At 44.1% G+C, this 17728-nt stretch overlaps 1 protein-coding gene and 1 long non-coding RNA gene across 5 annotated transcripts in view; one reads left to right on the top strand and one right to left on the bottom strand.

Moving 5' to 3' along the window:
* Window positions 1-16160, top strand: part of LOC105186583 (uncharacterized) — a 31657-nt gene extending 15497 nt beyond the window's left edge. For both annotated transcript variants that reach the window (XR_002162889.2, XR_002162888.2), the window contains 2 exons: window positions 15240-15381; window positions 15742-16160. This is a non-coding gene — a long non-coding RNA (uncharacterized LOC105186583). The remainder of the gene's footprint in view (window positions 1-15239; window positions 15382-15741) is intronic.
* The window catches only part of LOC112590482 (uncharacterized), a 94643-nt gene that overhangs the window by 40320 nt on the left and 36595 nt on the right, over window positions 1-17728 (bottom strand). The window lies entirely within an intron of this gene.

Here is a 17728-nt window from a genome sequence, read left to right on the forward strand (position 1 = left end):
GGACATTACGCGTCATACGAATCCCGGCGCCGATCGATATCCTTTGTCACGCGTTGCATTATAGGTATAATTTTGTTCGCAGCATATGTGTAACATACATATGTGTGCATGTATGTATGTGCGTGTCAGGTGCGACGGCTCTTTATTCACTAATTATTTTATTGGCGCTTGAGGCGTCGAATCACGAGCCAAGCCGCGGGAACGCTGAAAAGAACACTATGGAAAAGCAACGGAACAAAGAGAGTGCGTGAGCGGTTAAGGCGGTAAAGAAGGATTTAAAAGATGACAGGGTTGTTTGTGTAAGACGACGTGTAATCATTACAATTATCGGCGCTGACAAATTATTCCGTTACTGGCGGCGAAGTCGTAATTATCGATGTGCGATCGCCGCCAGTATCGTCCAGTTAGCGGCGCGAAGAGTCGTCGTGGAAGCAAGTTGAATTCTGTTAAAATATAGATCATTTCGCGCGCAAGACACACTGAGAAAAGATTGTATTAAAATTATGCAAAAATATGCTCGAATACGAATGCGAATACATTTATTTAAATTATTTATTTAAATTTAGTTTATTTTATTGTTTTCCAAAATTCAAGAAAAAGGTTCACATCCAGAACTTCTGTCAAATTTCATTTCAAAAATTAGTCGCTTAATTTGAATAAATGTATTCACAGACAAATATTATCGTATTCGAACAAATATTTGTTTAATTTTAATTTAATTTTTTCTCCTTGCAAGGCTTTACCAATCAATCTGAGGAATAATTAATGCCGCTGTGTAATATGAATTTTAGGAAAATATCCTCTCTGTCTCTTTCACTCTGCTATTCTGCATCATGTATTAGCGGAAATCTCCACGAAAAACCTCTGTTAGCTCGTATCTCCATAAAATAACGTCCTAATGAAATTTTAAATATATGATTTTCAATACGGATTTTCAGTGAGCACGAATAAACGGGAGATGCTAACGTATTATTATCTTCTGATGCAAAGTATGCGTATGAATATGCATATGCATATATCTGCATTTGGTAGAACGTATTTCGCATTCTACGCGGTTGAGGTGACATTATTTACGCCGGACATAACGCGTCATGCAAATCCCGACGCCGATCGATACCCTCTGTCGCGCGCTGCATTACAGGTGCAATTTTGTTCGCAGCGTGTGCGTACGTACGTGCATGTACGTAGGCGCGACGGCTCTTTATTCACCAATTATTTTATCGACGCCCGAAGCGTCGAATCGCGAAACGAGCCGAGGGAACGGGGTGAAGACGATGAAAAAATAACAGAAGAAAGGGAGCGCGTGACTAGCGACAGTAAAGAAGGGTTTAAAAGATGACAGGATTGTTTACGCGTAAAGCGACGCGTAATCATTACAATTACACATCACAAGTGTCGTTTGTAATAATAATAATGCAAAACGAACGCGCAATTCGTCCCTTTCGCTCTGCGTCTTGGGTGAGACGCAAATTAAACGTTTTTTTGTAATATTATTATTATTATCAGTATTATTAATTATTCATCGTTTTACGGGTGGATACCTTTGGCATACATAATATTAGAATATGCAATACGCATATTAGACTACGCAATATTAGAATGTGCAAATATTAGAATATGCAAACGACGACCAATGAAACATTACAAACAACAAAGAGTTTTAAAATTACATATATCAATAACAGAAATAATACATACATAAAATTATAAAGAAAATTATATCGTTTGATGTTATCTGTAATATCGATGAATACATATGTTTTTGTAGCAGCACTGTTTATATGAGAACATTGAAACTTTATTGGGACATCGATATGCATCGTAATATCAATAACACATGTAATTTGAAAACGACTGTGGTTCGCCAGCGCGTTCAAAGAGATATCAATTTGTCCGTTCTCCTTCTCCTCCTCCTTTCTCCCTTTGCCGCACTGATATATAATATTTAATCGGTGTTTTCACAAAACACCGAGAAAATTTATCGTAGAAAAACATTTGATTTTCTGCGGAAAACAACACCACGTCTGGTCCATATTCCTTGATCCTTGAGCCGAATAAAAAAGAGCGGAAGGCGATCTGCGAGCGGACTCCGAGGTCCTTAACCCGTCCGGTCGCGATTCGCGTGACGTCATCGAAGATATAAGAAGATGACGCGATCGGCCGATCGTGTGGGTTAACCTGCTGAATTAGCGCCGCTTTTCGATCCTCGTCGGGCACATCTAGCGGTACACACGCGCACACGTGCCTACGTAGCGAACGCGTTAAAATCGCCGTGTTATCGACGCTGAACGATAGTGTCCGCAATTAAATTAAAATTTGTCGTGAAAATTTCCTCCGAGCGCCACCGCCGTAGGCTGCTCCGATCGTCCGCCGCAGTCTTTCAATCCCCAGCGCGATATACGAAGTAGTCAAGTCGCGAAAACCAGATTTTAATTGTTACATCTGAAACACTTGCTCTCGCGCACGGTTAATTGAGAAGGAAAAAATATGATAACATCGTTCTTTTGTCACATATATCTGATGCGAAAAAACATTCCAACATTTATTTCCCACATTTTTCCAACGTTTTATTTCCAACGTTTCCAACATTCTCAACATTCCGACAATATGACAGAATTTTATAACGTATAAGTTTTGCAAAACATTTTTATTTTATGACATCTATGCAATTTGGTGATATGTAAAAAAAACACATTCCGTTTTAAGAACTGCAAATTGTATTTCTATTTTATATTTTGTGTTAAAAAAGCTTGGGATTTCCCCACTTATCTTGCTTCGTAATTTCTCCTGAACGAAGGCTCATTCACCCGAATCCCTTTAAAGTCTTCATTCTCTATCTACAAGCTATCGAACGAGATATGACTCGTTTGGGAATCGATTTTGCAAGTTGTAGCATCTCCTCGTCGGAGTAGTTTGTATCTGAATATATACGTAATCCTAGATGAAAGTGAGCACGGCATGATAGACAACGCACCACTCTACAAAGCCGAAAAGCTTAGGTTCCGATTTCCGGCAAAGCTAACTGTATACGGATCGCTCTCCTCTCAGAAGGCGGTGGCAAACCACCGAGAAAATATCCTCTGCTTAAGTAGACCTCTCTAATATTATCCGTTCGAATCCGGTATTAAACTCTAAGTCCCCTATATATGTAGATAATCTCGGTATGCAATGTATGTGTACGAAACGAGAGATCTCGAACCAATCCAGAATCAGACATGGCATTCCAAAATAATACATGTATAATACATATATAATAAGTTTGAGTGGTGTACTCTCAATGGTATATCCATCCAGTACTAACAATAAATAATAAATCTCGACGGCGAGGGTGGCAAGGGGAAAGGCAAGGTAGCTTCCAGATTCAGCGCGCAGTCAGATTCAGCGCGATCCAAATATGCTCGTAGACGACAGCAAGAATGCAGATTATGCGATCTCTTTAGCAGCTAACTGTCTGAAATATTTTATATTTTGATTAAAACCGGTGCAACTTAAACCCGCATCATCGGTAAGAAACAGGCGAAATGCATATCTTGCGTGCCATGTTCGTGCCATCGTTGTTATTTCAATACGAAAAGTACATCGCACACATAATTCTGTACCGCAATATTACAATATTACGAATAATATTACGGTCAAATGCTCGTCGAAATAACAGTGAGGAAGCTGTTTCAGGCGTGAGTTCCCATCGATCTATTTCCTGTTTGCATTTTCACGTACATCACACCCGAAATTTTCGACATGAACAACATGTTTAATTATCACGGCTAATGGAGCGAAGGTCCATAGCTTATGGACTATAATATCGTTACTTCATCAATAGGACATAAATTTAGCCTGCCCATTTTCACTGCGCCCTATGTGGCTAATAAAGTCTTAATTGCCGGGTTTAGAGTGCACTCTGTCCTCTGTCCTATTGTATCTTTTTCAATAGACTGCGTCAATATTGCGTCAAAATTGGATTTTTAACAGTCGAAACGATTGTTTTGTGGCTTATTTTAGGCTCGAAAGCGAGAGATGCATTTATGCAAAATTCACAGAACATTAGATTCTACGTTATGCCATTAAATTAAGCGTATAAGCCACTGAAAATTAAATTTCCCTTAATTTTCGTGAAATTGCTTCATAATCCCAAAACGTCGGGACAAAGTAATGGAATAAATAATGGAATATTATTTTTCGGCTTGAGGAACATTCTAAACTCAAATCCCATTAAAACTCTAGTGAAGAACCTTCTCCGGCCCTTTACTTGTCAATTATATCTAAATAGATACGCGCACGAGGAAACGTAAACAATGACAGTTACGCGACTTCAATTACCAAAAACTTCAAAGCGAATGCGTACCTGACATAAATGCAATAATGCGCAATACAAGAGATGAATTGGTAATTAAATATTTCCTAAATAACCTACCAACCTCGTCGCGCCGGCGGTCTTAATATCCGCGAAATTATTTTATATTAATATAAATTATAAATTTATAATTATAAATTTTCTCTTCTCTCAAAGCACGATCATCTTTGCTTTTTCACGCGACATTGACAGACATTAAAATTTTTTCGGGTATCATCAATCGACGCGACGAGCTACAAAACCGCACACTATCAATCCTGTGATATAATCGTGTCTATAATTAATAAATAGGCTACCGTGTTACTGAGCGCATGTCGCGCGCTGTACTGTAAAACACGAATGGGTCACACGTAATCAATTGCGATATTGGCCAGACTCTTCATCGCTCCTCATCCTTATTTTTAGAGATGCGCGAACTACTCGAATCCAAATAATTCGAAAATTTCGATTCGCGAAGATTCGAATACGAATCAAATACATTTGCGCGTTTGCGCGCATCAGCTACAAAACACGGGCCATCTGGGCCTGTGTATGTTTGAACTCTTAACTTGTAATTAACTTAACTTATAATTAATAACTTAATTATAAATTACTTTAAACATTTAAATAGATATTTTACTTTAAGATGATATTATAATATCAATATTCTCTTTCATATGAAAATCTTCCATCATTATTTGCATGTTTAATAGTCATGTTAAATTTTTTTAATGATTCGATGCGAATTCAAATGAAATTTCATAGATTCGACTCGACATAAAAATTCTTGATTCGCACATCTCTATTTATTTTTTATGTTTAACACGCGCTCGCGAATTTACACTCGTTCAATTTTTCAGAAATAAAAAACAAATCGCGGGAGGGTTCGTGAAGTCAAAGGGCGAGGCGATATTAAATGTATCGACCGCGTCGATGAGGGAGTGGGCATCGTCCCGTTCTCGCTCACCGTTGGATATAATATGGCCGGGGATAACATACGCACACACACACACACACACACACACACACTGCGAGTGAAATGTACTTTTGATGTCGACATACAAGACCGATATGAATCAGATTTATATCGCACAAAATGAAGTCGATAGATATTTTAAATGAAATTAAAAATTTTTAATTGAAATTTCCGAATGTGAAATATGATACAATTGTATCACGATGAGATATGAGATCCCTCTGCGATCGTTATTTATGTTTTCGAACGGAAACATACGTTCTAACCATTTTTACTCGTCTTATCATTTTCACTCATTCTAAGCCTTTTCCCATATTCGCTATAGATTGAGTCTCTGTGAAATTCAATCGGTCCAGCCATTACAGTATCCATGTTCGCATCCACGGTTGCTACCTCTCCGGTTTTCGTCTGGAGCCCCCGGGCGAAAACACAAAATATTCGGCTCTCCGGCTCAGGAGAAAAAATTTCCGTACTATATGATACGATGAAGAAAAACAGAGATTATATATATAACATATCAAAATATTTCATTGGGTAGTGCGTATTTTTTCATAAAATTTTTTAATAACGTGATACTAGCGCAATATGCGTATGTTCGCAAAATTATATAATGTTTAATTTTATAATGATTATCGCATGATATTTAATTTGAACTTAATATGTTAATGTATTCGAAGATTTAGTATTTGATACATATTTTTATTTGTCCCTCCCCCTGCTCTTTTTAGACTTTCGGGCAAAGCCTGGCAACCGTGGCTCGCGCTCGACTAAATAATTTGCGTAAATGACGTATACGCGTCGGCTCGCTATTCACATCTCGCAATTGTTTCTCCTAATTAATATCACGATTTATGTAAGAAACCTGCATAGAATGCAGACGTGCGCACAATATCAGACGCTGGGACTCGCGAAAGTTATAAAACCGTGCAGTTTCTTCTCGGCGAGGCGCAAGTAATGACTTGGACGTTATGTCACCGATTGCCTCAATGTCTTCCATTAGCTACGGTTGACAATAACGGTACTACCGTTAAAGTGACTATCATTTGCATGTAAATCAGATCTACTGATGACCAGTTGTTTCAAAAGCCGAAGTGAAGTCTCGTCGGATGCGACAATTGCGACGAATCTCTATCATGTCACTTCAGACTGTGCCGCGATGACGTAGGAATTGTGCAAGTCTCGGTTTACGCAAGATAGCGGGCCAAGGTAGAATGGTTCTCTCAGAAACATGATGCCGGGCTAAAAACGTCTGATTCACGGCGTATCGCCGGTAGCGAGTACGATAAACGTAACACGTTCCGCGCTGCAGAAAAAAATAACAATCGCGCGATATGTCGAATTTTGTCCAAAAAAATCTTATAGTCTCTCTCTCTCTCTCTCTCTCTCTCTCTCTCTCTCTCTCTCTCTTTCTTATTAGCTGTAAATGTCGGCTTGAAATCGCGCTATAAAGGTCTATAAAAAAAAACATACATCGGTAAAGGACGGCAGCGGTTTGTGGTTTCTTCTGTTAATTGCATCATCGGAATTGCATCGTCACCGAGCGTCAATGGCACGCAAAATAATTATCGCAACCCGCAGGTGTCGATTTCGCCCTTTGTCCGGGCTTGACAAGATGATGAAAGCTCGTGATTATTTACCGGCACACGAGTGGAGCATGGGAAAAAAGAGTACACGACAAACAAAATCCATTTAGACTCGCCTCAGGCTCCACGTCTACTTGACTAAGCGCGGTTACAATGTACGTAGTACGCAGACGTAAGCAAAAATCGAAATACGGTACGAGCGTCGCGCATTAAAAGAGAAGGGGGAACTGATCGGATTTCGTGCGGCGAGCTTTACATTTCCAAGAGCACATTGTCCGTCGCGTGCTCCGAGGCAAAAAGGGAGAACGGCAAAAAATATAACCCTTTACAAAGCAGCTTCAGCAGGAGGGTCGGCAGACACACGTGACTGATCTTACCATAGGCTATTTTAACCAGTCGATTGAAATTCGGAGGGAACGTCCATGATTCATATACAGGGTGTCTCAGAAGTTTGGGACACGGGCTCCGTAGGGACATAGAGCTAAGTGAGAACATAAAAGTCCTCTACCATAATAATGTGAAAATCGTAATAGTTTTTTAGTAATAATCGCGTAAAGTTTGGCATTTTCCATCACGCCCATCACGGCCTATAGACGCTCCGCGGCAAGTTAGGGGTTGCGTAGGGGCTGAGCGATAACGCGGCTCGCGCTGACCGTCAAAGCGCTAAGACGCTATCGCGACAATCAGCGCGAGACGCGTTATCGCTCAAGCCCCTACGCACGCAGCTTGGGCCGCGATGGGCGTCGAAAACGCCTAACTTTGCGCTGTTATAATTAAAAAACTATATAATAATTAAAATACAATAATTAAATAATATATAATAATCAAAAACCTATTACGATTTTCACATTATGGCAGAGGACTCTCTCGTTCCTCTCACTTAGCTCTATATCCCTACGGAGTCCGTGTCCCAAAGTTCTGAGACACCCTGTATATAAGCTTACGGAATAGCATATCACTAATGCATTTCCCCCGTTCTCATCTTGTTTCCATCAATCGAGCGGCCAGCCAGACGATGATACGACGAGTGGAATTAACCGGTGCTCGTTTTCACAGCCCATTAAACATTTTCTCCGTTACATCGCAACGATGAGACCGCGCGCACACGAGAGAGAAAGAAAAAGAGCCTTTTTCCATCCCCCGGCCCGGGATTTCGCCCGGCTTGTCCTTTTTTTATCTGCGATTAAACCGACAACGTGATCACCGCGAGCTATACGGGTGCGCCGACAAGCTCGTTAATTACTTTCTCAGCGCGAACTAGCTAGGTGTGAATTGCACACGGCGGTCTTCGATTGATTGCGTTTGGCGATTTATTCAACCGGACTGAATATCGGATCGTGATAATCGCAGCGGCAAAAATTTAATTGCGTATTGACGCAGGTATCGCCGCTTCGCACTCGGGTGTCGGTCGGGAAATCGTCGCTTCAGCACGCGGAAAAAAACGCCGAAGAAACGGTCGCACGATGGAGTTCGCTGGGATCGTCTCTTATCATCCGGGCGTGATTGCACGCGTACCTTTGTGAACGCATCCCGCGCCGCGTCTCGCTTGCGTCCGAAGGCGAAAATAATTTAACCGCGACGCGTTCAGCTCGGCGACCCTTTGAGTCGATACGCGAAGCGAATCTCTCGTTGCACAAATTGAATGTAAGGGTACCTTTGTGTGACACGGCGGTTCACTTTAATCGCCAGCTAGGAAACGAATTCACCGCGTAGTGAAGCAACGTATTGATTCGCGAGAACGATATCGGCGACACAAGTGCGATTAATATCGCACCGTGACGAGCGACAAATCGACAATGCGACGGAGCGCGCGAAGCTTCCGGGGACGTTGAGAGCGGTTCTTCCCCGTAAAGGTAAAGGATAACTTACACAGAGCGTTATTTAGCAAGCTTCTTCGACGCGTGAGCCACGTTCTCATTCTCGCCTCATTGACTTCCAAGTCTTATTTTTGTTACTCGGAATCGGCTTGTGCGCTTTTAGATTTACCTATTCCATCGTTTGCTTTTATTCATGTCTCGCTCGCAGCCCGCAATAACTACTCTTGAAAATAATAACATAGTTTTGTACATCTAGAATATCTTATGGTCTTAAAATATGCCCTTTCCAAAATCGGAATAAATTGTTTAGCATGTGATAAAGCTTATGTCACGTTGAACACTACGGCAATTAAATTCACAAGATGAAGAAATACCGCAAATAGCAGTGCGATATGAAAAAGGAATTAACAAACCTCCTGTTGAAAGGAGAGACAAAACTTTCACATTTGTTTGAATTGTAATCGCATGATTGGATAATTTTCCAAACTTTCGGAAGATGCACATACTTTACTGTAGCTTCAGTCTAGCCAATTTTTAACGACATTTTATACGCCAAATCGAAAGAGGAGAAATCTACACGAGGAAGTAGCAAAACAATATTAGCTCAATGCACGCGCGTATTTCTTATTGAATATCGAAGGACGAAACGTCAGCCATCTCGTGCGCCGCGGTGTGCCGAAACGCCCGCTGATTACAATTCGCTGCGACTATTGATACGAAATCGTCCTTAAATGTGAATTCGCGCGCTCACTTCGCGTCGGCAAGCCGGCAGTGGAAAAAGTCGCGCGCAGTGGAAGAGACGACGCGAGTTAGCGTCAGCCAAGGAACATCGCGCAGCACTCGTTGAGTTGCGCCATCGGGCAAATCGCTCGTTAGCTCGCTCTCGTGCCTTGTCATCGCTCCGCCGTGTTTGCACAACGATAAGCTCAGCGGAATCGCGGCGCAACAGACTCGCGTGGATACAAAGGGGAATCAGTCAAGACGCTTTATCCTGGGAACTAGCACAAGTGAGAGAAACACTGCTCGCTCGCGCGCGCGTCTCGCCGGGCGGCCAGAGGAGATCGAAAGGGAGGGAGGAGGTCCTCCTCGTTGGAATAAACGTCGCGCAGACATCGCGCGGAGGGAAAAGGAAGCGGACGCTGCGTCAGGTTTTCTTCTCGGGGAACTACTAGTGAAATTATCGCGACGCAACAAGTGCGAGCACGTTTCTTTCGGCGCATGCTTCTTACGATGGGACGACTTTACGAAGCGGGTCCGAGCGAGAGGAGCTCGCAACGATGTTCGGACGAAGCTCGAACGCGCGCGCGCGCGCGAGCGTTTTCTCCGAGTATCCGCTCGCTGTTGCGCAACCACCGCCGCCGTCGCCAAATATTAACGACGACGCCGACGGTGATGATGACGTACATAAGGACGGGCTAAGCCAACGGCGACCGTGCTTTCTAAGTCCGACGACTTTCACGACGCGGCGGCGAACCATCCGGGGAATCTTATGAAAATTATATCGAGAACGCGATCACGATTTTCTCACAGGAGATCTTGCAGTGCCTTTGATCTTCCCCATATCGCTCGTGCCTTGCATTGTTGGATTTAGGGCAGGAATGTTTAACGCAGATACCCCAATCTTTAGCGTATAGTTTTGCCTTAATAAGCCGCGTCTGTCTATGCGAAACACGATCCCTCTAATAACAAACCGCTATTTGATAAGCCTTCACTTAATACTCCATCATCGGTGCTCTTCCTCTCTCGCTCTCGGGGATATGACACGATCTCGCGATCCCGCGAGAAAAAAGCGAACGTCGACCGCGACGTAACCGCTCTCTTCGAGCCGGCGAGCGGTCGAAGGGGGCGAGCTGCGCTTCTTCAAGCGCATCCGCGATAATTTCCCAGGGCGGGAAGGAAGATTACGGAAGGCGCGCGCGCGCACGTACACGCGACCCTCCGAGCTACAAGAAGAATGTAAATCACTCCGTCTTCGATTAAACGATTTATTCTATCCGGCCCCTAATTGGACCGATGCGTTATAACGTCAGCCAATTAAAGGCAAATGTTTGATCATACGTAACAAACGCCCGACTCTCGCGTTCTCGCGCTTGTGCCGGCACATGGAATCGCGGGGTGGCTTCTCTCTGTCCCTGCCCCTCCTCTAGCCCATCGTGGTCTCTCTCGTGGTCTCTCTCAAGATCGGCGGTAGCGAAGAGTATTCTCAATCGATGCCACTATACGCGGCCTAAGTGGACCGGTTTGCGACGCGACGCGCTGCACTGCGACGGTGCAGCAGCGATCGATTCGCGGAGAAAAATACACTGGAGGGAGAAAAATGCTAGTGCGGCGATACCTATGACGGAGAAAGGAGAAGGAGTAACCACTCCCAGCCGACGAGAAATGCAACAAGGCGCGCGCGCATAGCCGAGGTTATCGCCGCCTCCTTTCTTATCTCGCCAACCCAAGGCCGGATTCCACGACTCGCCGTCGAAAACGCGACAAGTGGTTGCGCACATCACACCGTGCGCGACAAACTGCCACGTGCATGCGCTGACCCGGGCACCGCGCGTCGGATGTGTTAAATGTAGCCCGGAGAAACGAAGCGATAGCATCGCGAATGAGCGTTTATTGAAATGAGAAGTGTCGCTGCATGCGGATAAATACATATGGGGGAGGGCAACAAAATATGCACCCCGGAGGGCGTCGGAGCGTCAGATACGAAAGCGCTATTCGCGACGACAATTAGAGGAGCGATTACGCAGCAGATCGTTTAGCCTGCAAAACAATCCGCGCTCATAAGTCGTAATGGATTACTCGGTAACATAAAAGAGAGCGCGAAAAAGTGGGAGGAGCATCGGCGGGCTCACCGACATTTCTATTACAATCGGATTGCAACTGTCGAACGTTATAACAGAACATATAATTGATATGAACGTGTGTGCGAAAGCGACTCGAGAAGAATAATAGCGAGAAAAAAGGGAAGGATCAAGGGGATGAAGGGTCGCTCATCGAGGAGGATCTCTGCGCTCGAGATAACAAACAGCCGCGAGTGAGGATGTAGCGGAAACTTTGATCTTGACTCATCAAAGTTATAATACATAAAAGAAAATCATACTTCTTATCTTAGAAATGCGGAAAAAGTCAAACGAATGCAATTCAATATTTTAATATTATTGAATATTAGACGAAAAATGGAAAAATTATTTGCAGCGGATAATTTAAGAAGTACGAAACAAAGTGGGGTGAAATTTTATCCTCGGTAGCTTTTAAGGGTTAAGAGAACACAATTCGCGTGAGGGGACGCTGTTGGGTATTTCGAGGGCCGCGGTGATCGGTAAACACAAATGTCCGACATTTCGAAAGCTCGTCGTTGATTGGCAATTACAATCATGAATTTGCACGTTTTCGTCGCGCACGAGTTCCCGTGGCGATTTGAGTTAATGTAGCTCTTTGTTATCGTAAACTACGCAGCAACACGACAGTTGTGTCAATAAAGGACAAATTCACATACGTGACGGGCGCAGTCAGTCGTCGGCCCTCGACCACCGTCCGACCGACCGTCGGCTGTATTAAATCAAAGCACGTACGAAAATGGGCAGCATGGGAAAATTCGCGAAATTTTATATTCGATACTGTGCACAGACGATGACGATCAATAAACAGCGTAGAGAGAGAAGCGCAAAGGGAATCCGCGCAGGGAAAAAAACTTCCGCCGCGTAAGAAAGAGAGCGCGAAAAAGTGAGAGGAATATATATCGGCGGGATTATTGCTCTCATTACCGCCGGATTGTAGCCATCAAACATTATGAAGAAATCTATAATGTCGTATAAATAAAATGTGCGCGTAGGGGCAATCCGCGAATAACGAGAGCGTTATTGGAGCTACTCGGTGTGGAAAAGTAAAAGAATGACGGGCGGGCGAAAAAGTACGTGAGATGAAAGGCCGGGACGAGGGGCGGGGGAATATTCGTGAGCTCCTTGTCAACACGTTTGCTTCTGACGAACTGCCTCCTAACAAGCCTAACAAACTTCAGCGACTCGCCCCGAGAAGAAATCCGCAAAGGACCAAGTACAAAAGAACGCGCGAGGCGGAGAGGGATATCGGTGGGAGGGGGCGCCGTCCTTATCAGCGCGGCGGATCTCAGCTTGCCGCTTCCAAACACCGTCGGATGTACGAGCGTCGCATAACGTACGACGCTCGTAGCTGTAGTCCGGATATTGCTGGCGCTTGCCAGGCGGATAGAGGATAGCAACATAGATCAAGAGAAAGGCTCTGCGTGCGGTGTCGGGTCCACAGGCTCCTTCCTCGCGATTCCACCGTCCATCCGTTCGTCCGTCCGCTCGTCTTGCCGTTCCTTCGCGCGAGGCGCGCCGCGTGCAACGCTCGTATCGACGAAGCGGTCAAGTAGTCACCGCGGGAAATTAATGACCGTCGACGCGGCCGCATGAATTGAGTGGAGACTCGTGTTAATTGGGATAAAGCCTCGTGTTTTTCATGAATGAATCAAGCGCCGTGTCGTCTAGCCGACGAAGCGGAGATGGCGGTCCGGTACTATTCCGGTGGTGCCGGTCGAGCGGTCGCGTGCATGCTGCGTCTCTCCTCTTGAAGCCGCGGCCGCGAGATCCTGTCGCATTCTCGCGGCGCCAGGCACCGGCTTCGTGTTCTCTCTCATGCTCGCGCGCGAAAGATCAGCGTGATATCGGCACCGACCTGGCGTCGATTTCCCTTCGGCGCTCATCTTGGGTTAATTTCCGACCGCTGTCGGCGCGCTGACGGTAGCTAAAAATACAGTCGTCCACCTCGGACATCCATCCGTAAATCCATCCGTCCATTTGCTTCTTCATGCGATTCTATTGTGACGATCGAGAGCTACTTCTTCAAGAAAAGATTCCGGCGCAGAATAATGACACGGCAGCGACTGTGAATGTATGTTAAAACCAGACCGATCATCGAGAGAGAAATCGCGAGACTCTACATCGTCGCGAGGACTTTCCGAGAAATAATGTCGATGAGCAGGAGGGAGGGAAAATTTGCGCGACGCGCGGCGCGAAAGGGCGTGATGGCGATCGGGCTAGGCGTTGTCTCTCTCTCTCTCTCTCTGTCGTTCTTAGTACCGCGACTACGAATAACTCAGCGCGAGCGACGTGACGCGTCTAGATTTTCTAAATTCGCGAGGCTCCTACTTCGCGCGGTCGTTGTATGCAACTCGGCCCGATTCAGTCCGAGCTACGAAGGATTCGGGGAATACTTTCACGGCCCATCGCGCCGTGATCGGCCCTTGCCGCGACAGACGCGAACCAAGAAGATGAAACCGGAGAACCACTGCTCGCCCACGCTTCGCCGCATTCATTCACTTCTGCATCGATTCCCCTTCCGCCGCGTGTCTCACGGTACCTTCGGCCGGAGCTGTTCGCGCGTCGCGTGTAAGTGCGTGCGTGCGTGCGCGCCGAGGAAAATCTTCGGCCTCTCGCGCTTGTCCGTATCCGCGCGCGCGAGTAGGACGTCCCGGCAAGTGACGTCATCCGTCTCTCGTCCGCGTTATCCGCGAGCGTCCTCGCCCGGTCGCGCGCGAAACGGTCATTAATAAAGTTTATTACGCGTTGCCGCGTCCGCGACTCGTCATCACGGCGCCCCGACGACGCTATCTCTTTCGGCGACCAGACCAGACCGGACCAGACCGGACCGGGCGAGGCGGGACAGGACGGGACGGGACGGACGGGATGAGACAGGACGGGACGTGGCGTGAAAGAATCGCGACGCGCCAGCGGATATTTTCTTTTACTGAGAGATGGAGCGGACACGCGCGCGGAGAGAGCGAAGATACCCGATAAACAGGAAACTGCACGCGGCGTTATAGGGGTGTTCAATCCTTCGATTGCTGAAAAATTGCTTGGATTTTTCAGGCATTTTTAGGGAGGAGGTGATACGTTAGAGCTCGACGCTGTTTTATGTGTCGTGCGATATCGATACGCGACAGTCGTGTAATTTTATTACAAAATTACCGTGTTTTTTGCGCCGACCGCGCGCGGCGGATCGGTCCCACCGAAGGAAGAACACGACTGGCGCGATAGATATCTTTATTCGTGTTTAAGATACGAATATTCAGATTTTTTTTTAAGAAGCGTGTGCTCCTTCCTTTTAATCCTCGCAACACGTACAGATTGTCTGATTCGCGTTACATACACCTAGCAGGGTAAAAAAATCGATTTCTTTTTTACATTTTTCTTACATTTTCTTAAAGCTTCAAGTTTCGAGAATATATTCTGAAGATTTCATGTCGATATCTGCAAAAATGTTACGAAGTTACAGAGCGTTGAGTAAAGCGGGATCGAGCACTCGAATTCTGGTATTTGACGCGGCCGGTAAATTACGCGGCGCATAGCGTCAATAGTGCAGCATAGTGGTGTACATATTATACAAATTGTTTCCAATATGCTGCATATATTTTTAATGAAAGTGTTATCGCATATTTATTATAATGATACATTAATAATGCAAATATTGATCATATCAATTGTGATCATTGTGCTGCATATCGTGAATATGGAAAGAGCATCGATATGGCCGAAGTGCGGACGCAAGAGGCGATAAGAAGAATTGCTCGCCGTCAATATGATCAACATGGAAGTCTTCATGGAGCGATGCTGTTACTGATGTGGATATTTCATATGGCCCTGGAATTGCCGACTAAAAGTAAATTTCAAAATTCTACTGTTAATAATAATTAAACTGAACTTGAGACTTTAAACGTATTTTTCTTGAAGCACGATTTTCAAAAACGATATCTCAAAAACCAATCAATGGATCGTTCTCAAATTTTTACATAATACTCACAGTAACTTTCTTTTGTGGTTGACGATTCAACTCACTTTTCTTATCGATCTTCATTAAAAAAAGAAATAACATGAAAAAGACGAAAATTTTTCGCAATTTTCGAAATCTCAATCTCAACTCGTCGCCATTTTATAACAAACGACAAAATAAAATGTCGGCGAACGTCAACGACAAATCACTGCTTAAAATGTTAGCTTAAATATGGTTCTTTTGTTTCAGATGGATCGTTTAGGCGGGATAGTGTCCACCGCAAAACCTTTCTCTCAACCTCGACGTGTGCCGACGCCCATATTTTTCTTCCATTGCAATTTTCTAATGATATATATATATATATTTTTTTTTTATTATCGTATTATAATCATATCGTAAGTCTATCATAAGATCATATCATAAGTCTATCATAAGATCATATCATAAGTCTATTCGTAATCATATCATCATATCATATCATCATATCATAAGTCTGTTCATAATCATATCATCATATTATAAGTCTATCATAATAACATTATATCATAAGCCTATCATAAGCCTATCATAAGCCTATCATAAGCATATCATAAGCTTATAATCATTACAAAATTTTATGTAATTTCTGCTACCTGTTTAGCAGGAATAAAATGTCAAAATATCACTTATTCATCGGCCTTCTAGATATTTGCAACCTCTTAATCCCGCTTCCTCATATATCTCACCGTTCTACCTTTCAGATGCACAACGTCCGATAGTCTTTGTGTTTACGCATTAAATCGACCAGTTTATTTGCTGAAATTGCAAAGAGAACGCTCCATTATCGTATCTCCATTATCGTTGATTCAGTATATATATATTATTGGTACATAGCAGATCTCGCGATTAGATTAGGTAACTTGTTGCTAAATTTCACGTTTAATGGAGCGGTACATCAAATAACGACGGAAAGCTCGTTTACATGTCCCACGAGATCACAAATCCAAATAGAACAGCTCATTTTCAGCGCCAACATACCCCTGTACATCCGTTGCATATTATATACGTTGCACTGTTGCATCCACGCATCATCGAGCATCCATTACCGAAGAGGATTTGAAAATGACTGTATCACAGACAGAATCGACAAATCATTCGCTCTAGAGACTCGTTTCATCAGCATAGATGCTTTCATCGCGTCTTGCACAATTTCATTTCACTCAATTTGCTGGAGATCAAAATAATAATGTACAAAAGGATGCTTGACTGGGGATGAGTAAACAGACGACTTATTATCATGAAAATTCTCTCGACTCTGTCCGCGACACGAAATGTTTTAAAAGAGAATGAGATTTTATTTTCTTCCGCGCGTCGATTTCCACGGTATATTGCCTCACTTCGTTTCTGCGCGGATCAAACGGGAGCATGCTTCGGTGAGCTTTTCGACACGCATATTTTTCGCCAACGTTTGCCAACGTCGCAATATTTTGTAAGGGGGAGAGGACACGCGTCCGTGCCTAGCAACGAACGTCGATAGGTAGGTTAATGATGCCGGCACGAATTGATTATTCGTCAACGTCCGCTGCGGAATTGGAATAATCCGACGTAAGGGTGGAACGAGACGAGATGCGGCGCATGTATGAATCCGTCGTAACTTAGCTGAATATTTAATGTCCCGCTAACATGAACCTATGGATGCCAACCATCGCTTTCGCGAGCGCGACAAAAGTCGAGACAAAATAATCAATAACCGTAGCTTCGCGCCACGCTCTCTCTCTCTCTCTCTCTCTCTCTCTCTCTCTCTCTCTCTCTCTCTCTCTCTATCTCTCTCTCTCTCTCTCTCTCTCTCTCTCTCTCTCTATCTCTCTATCTCTATCTCTTTCTGTCTCGAGTCCGAAAGATATGTCGTTCTATTTCGGGGAAATGAACAAATCTCGATTAAGAGAGGAAAAAACCCGTTAGACGCATGAAACTTCCATTACGTATGAGCCAATTCAGAGAGACCGCGTTAATATCACAGAGGGGATATTGATACATAAAGTCAATTTTCCGTCTAATTTATCTTTCTCATCCCCCCGCCAGCCCAGTACGTTTCAGCTATCACTCTCGTTCTTACATATATACTTCGGGGTGTAATTAAGAAAAATTAAATGAAAAGTGAATGATCGAAAAGTGGAAACGTGCGCGAAACTTAGCCCAAGGGATCAATAATCTTATTATTGTTTACTGTTTGGCTCTTCGTACAAAATGTGAATAA

Source organism: Harpegnathos saltator, unplaced genomic scaffold (assembly GCF_003227715.2).
Source record: "Harpegnathos saltator strain DR-91 unplaced genomic scaffold, Hsal_v8.6 scaffold833, whole genome shotgun sequence".
In the NCBI taxonomy this organism is placed as follows: domain Eukaryota; kingdom Metazoa; phylum Arthropoda; class Insecta; order Hymenoptera; family Formicidae; genus Harpegnathos; species Harpegnathos saltator.